This window comes from Durio zibethinus, unplaced genomic scaffold, assembly GCF_047325235.1.
Source record: "Durio zibethinus cultivar Kanyao isolate XHJ-2024 unplaced genomic scaffold, ASM4732523v1 HiC_scaffold_30, whole genome shotgun sequence".
NCBI lineage: Eukaryota > Viridiplantae > Streptophyta > Magnoliopsida > Malvales > Malvaceae > Durio > Durio zibethinus.
Genome location: NW_028322653.1, coordinates 1,740,346 through 1,745,132, shown reverse-complemented (window position 1 = coordinate 1,745,132; position 4,787 = coordinate 1,740,346).

Below are 4,787 nucleotides of genomic sequence, written 5' to 3'. Positions count from 1 at the left end.
GTGACCAGCTGCTGACTGAGAAGCGGACTTGATTGACCAGAGAGAGTTTCCAGGGTAAGAAAGAAGCAAGCAAGTCCTTCGGGTTCAGGGATGAGCCAGGAAAAAAAGCTGGCACAAAAGCAACTCGACCTGAGGCAGAGGAGAAAGATCTTCCTAAAGGAGTAGTCGATCCGGAGACCTTGTGTGATCAACACGAAAGGTATATGACAAAACAGGAATGGGTTTTCAGGTCACTTTGAAGAGTAGAGGAAGACTTCTCCGGGGCAGATAAGCCAAATACTGCACTCAGGGGCAGAAGACCCAATAGCTCATTCTTAAGAAGCTCCGTCCGTCGGTTAACCTTAATTACATTAACCCTTAAGCGCAGTCTTCAGTCTCAGTCGGAAGACCAATTTCCAATTTCAATTTCATATCCTCTTTCTGTGGGGAATCAAATATTGAGAGTTCAGTCTTCAGTTAAATAGTAAGTTTTACCCGCCGCGGAAGACTCATTGAGTATAGAATTGATAGTTTTATGAATCGTCCAGGGAGAGAGAAAGAATGGAGAAGAAAAAGGAACTAACGAAGATGTCGGCCAGGGATTACAATCTAGTTCACCTTAAGCCATACCAAATGGCGGAAACCTTTACTTTAGAATGCTGTTGACCCCTATATGAAAATGGGGCCGCCGTCTTCTAATAATGCTGTTGCCTTCTAATGCTCTTTACTTTCACTTTGAATGCTGTTGCTTATACCAATAGAGAAAAAACGGGTGAAAATAAAGCGGATCGGGGACCGAGCTACGAAAGGAGAGAAAGAACACTTGCGGGCAGGGCAGAGTGGATGGACAAGCTGATGGTTGAGGTATACTTGGCAATTGCTTCGATGGGGGGGCCACTTTAATGCATGTCCGACCCCAAGTAAACTAGGGTAAAGGGGCCTTGAAAGGTACTCCTACCTGCGAGGTAGCGTTCGTTATTCGCTAATAGATAAGAACCCGGCCGCTACAAGAGCACCTCCGTTAGCGACTAGGAAGTGTTCTTTCGCGCGCAACTTACTGCACTGATAAAGAAAGAGGGAAGGCTTGTCGAAGTTCAGTTGTTGCAGTATATTCGTTCAGGAATCAGGTAATGCAATAACTTTCCCTTTGATTTCAAAACCAAGAAAGATCATCGCAAGCATCAGATCGAGACGGGAGGTTTTTCGCTCCATTTCCATCTCCAGCGGGGACCTACCTACTCTAGTAGTAGTAGGCCATGCCTGTCCGATCCAATCAATATGAAATAATAGGTAAGTGCATGGTTGCTCCCGACCCATAATAAAGAATGTTCCCCTTCTTCAAACCCCTGTGTGGGCGCTTCCTATGCTCATGCTTTGCGGTAGCTGCCCTTGGATTTCACTCGCTAGTGCTAGGTTGGCATGGAGAATATATCGATAAGACACCCGCCTTGATTTGTAGTGATAGCGGCAGCCCATGCTTTTTAGTTGGTTGAGAGGTGAAGCCCGGCCCGTCCTTTGTTTTAATTAAAGACCCTGACCCATTGGAAGCAGCCTTCGAAGCGCCAGAGGCAGATCCAGAACTTACTATTGACTCTCTCCCCCTCACTGGAACCATCAGCGGCATCTTATTCTATTCTTCTTGAATCCCCGCCGTGCATCTAGGCAATGAGAGAAAGGTGGCGAAGCGAGGATGGCTCAGGACCAGATCATTCAAGTCCCACAACGCATTCTAACTAGGAATTGAATCAATAGATGCGGGAGGGCAAGGCACATATTTTCTAGCGTATATAAGGCGTATAAAGGTATCCCAAGTTGGAGGAATATCCGCTTATCTTATAGAAGAAATGCCACATCTGACCCAAGGAAAGCAACTTCACTCCTGGGGAAGGGGATTGGGGGATGGAAGTGACAAAAGCGCAGGCATCGAATACAAGCCAGGCCAAATGCCACATCAGGAATAGAAGAAGCTGTTCAACTCGAAGCTCTTACTGCTTGAGAATCCGCCGCGCATCAACAGGATCGGAATCAGGGAAGGCGATCCCTACACATAGGCTTACCTGCTTTGTTTTAACAGTCCTGCTTGAAGAACATTCGTTCGATCTTCCTCTCACTTCCCTTAGAGTTGGCTGCTTGGAACTGGTCCATGCTCGTGGCGAGCAATGGTCCCAAGGTGCTCTATGGCCCTCTTATATATGGTTCGCGCGATCACCTGAAATTTTATAAACGGGTGGTCGTTAGACCTTTTTGAGAGGTTCATAGGCCCTCGGTTACCTACCGTCGAGGAGCTAGGTATACCACCTATCGTAGGTCAGAGTCTTGAGGGAGGGGCTAAGAGGCGGATTTTCGCCATTGGAAACTATATCAATCAGAGGCTACTCTCACCAATCCATGATTGGCTCATGAGGGTCCTTGCTCGGATACCAACAGATGTTCTACCAAGATCGTCCTCTTGATCGGTTAGTGGGCGAACTGTTATAGCTCCGACTTGAAGTCGGCAACGGACCGATGGCCTATAAAAGAAATTTTCTTCTCTTCGAGGTTATGCAGTACTGTTTCGATCGGTCGTTCGCGTCAAGTGTTGTTAATTCGGCACTTGCTTATAACATATTTGAGGTTCTCTGGGTGAAATCCTCTCGGTCTCAGGTCTTTTTTACTTTACGGCTGGACAACCTCTCGGCTATCTATCCTCTTGACCTCTTTTTTTTGCCTTATCATGTTTTGGTTTGGTACTGTGCAGAACAAGTGTACCCAGGCCGACGCTTTGAACAGGTACGGAGTACTCGGCGATGACATTGTCATCGCTGAGGTGTATGAAGCGGCACTTGGGAAGTTAGGGGTTGATATATCTTATCAAAAATCTCTAATTTCCCATAGTGGCTGTGCGGAATTTTCCAAACGCTTTCGGGTGAAAGGGCTGGAAAAAGATCTTTCTCCGATCTCTATCCGCTCTTTGCTTAACTCGCATCACCCTTTTGGACTAATGGCAGTACATCAAAAACATCCTATTGCTCGGGTTACAACTCTTGCGCGGGAGGGTGGCGCTGGTTACAAGGCTTTGGCTAGATTCTATCAGTCTAGGCCTGCGCACAACGAGCGCATCCTGGCTGTATACACCAAGTCTAAGTTGCCTTTCTCCTTTTTTTTTGTTAGGGAGAGGGCTACCGTTGAACCCATATCTCTCAGGCTTTCTTATTGATTACTTAGGGAAGGAATCCAAGCCTAAAGAGCTTCGGATGTACCCTGAGGATCTATTCGAAATGAGTGGATTCCGGGACTTCCTTGAGTGGTCGATTCTGAGATCTTGGGTTCGGGACTGGTTGCGATATTGTCGTTGGTACTTCCTCACCGCGATGTCGCCTGAGGTTACCATTGAGGAATTCTTCAAAGCGCCGGTCGTTAATCACAATGTTCAGATCACTCGGCCATCTCTCCTACATCTCTCCCTGCGTTGGTTCGCTTTTGTCTCCTTTGGCGTATTTACAATTTGGTTTGGTTGCGCTGGTTACAAGGGATTGGTTTCAAGCCTCCAATCTTGGAGCCCCTTACTTGTATACTATCCATGTGGACCGTATCTTCTTGGTGGTCTCTCTGGTACAGATTTCCTTTTGTCAGCTGAGGGTTTGACTCAACCCAAAGCGGATCGAGGATCGGTCTATCCTGGTGTTACTCACACCGGAGGGCCTGTCTTCGACAAGACCATCAGGTATAAGACTTTAGGCGTTGCGGAGCGCCAATGCTACTTGGGCCGCTGTAGGAATGGTACTTTGGTGTATCAGTAAGTGGGTACATCAGAGTGTCTATTCTTATAGTGGGGGTGAAAAAAGAAAAGAATTCCAAACCCTTTCTCTCGAGTTTGAGTATACCCATTACCAAAAAATGGACGGGACACATGCGGATAGCCGCCCCGCGTGGCTAAAAGTAAGCCAAACTCTTTTTGTTTAGTTCCAAAGTCGAGTCTTATAATTAGAAAGCCACTCTACGAGGGAAGTCCTCGGGTCGAGTCTTTGCGAGTTCATCCCAAACAAAGCGAACCCCTTCTGGTCGGGAAGATGCAGATAAAACGCCAATAGCCTCAGCTTCTACGGCATAAGCTTTAAAGAAGAAAGCTATCAACGCTAATAATAATAAACATTTCATATCATAAGAAAATCCAATTTTTTTGAATCCCCTATTGAGATCTTTAGTACAGGTATAGGTGCAATTTTGGAACAGTCATTTCCAATTCGAAGAAAGAGAAATCCCGTCAATAAATGACGAACTCCATTATACAGATGATAGGACAGGGCTAAGGCAGTAATCTCGACGGAGATTAGGATGAGCTTTGATGAATAAAAGAAGAGTTGGTAGATCTTCTCATAGGTGAAGCAAATCAAACCGATTTTCAGACAAAGAAGATAAAAAAACAAAACGATAGTGGCTAGGAAAGCGCCGGAGATTCTATGGGAAATTGGGACTTCTTTCCTTATATATGTAATTTGCTTGTCGTTTGTGTTCTTTTCTTCGAATTCATTGGAACCTTCTTTTGAAGAGCCTCAGAAAAGGTCGTGTTTAAATAGTTCTGAGTCCTATGAGAATAAATAAGTCAAGCAAGGGATAAAAGCAAAGACAAGTGGTAGTTGATGTGGACAACTCAGTGGCGGACTCTTCTGAGAGGTGTCCGCTCCCCTCTGAACCCCTGTTGTCCCCCTCCACTACTTACTTTCTTTAAGCCTTCTCTCCCAAGATCAAGCTCCGTTGCTATTTTCTTTCTCCAATACAGGTACCACCCACAGAAATGTCTAAGGGCTGGCCACAAGCTGTGACAAATA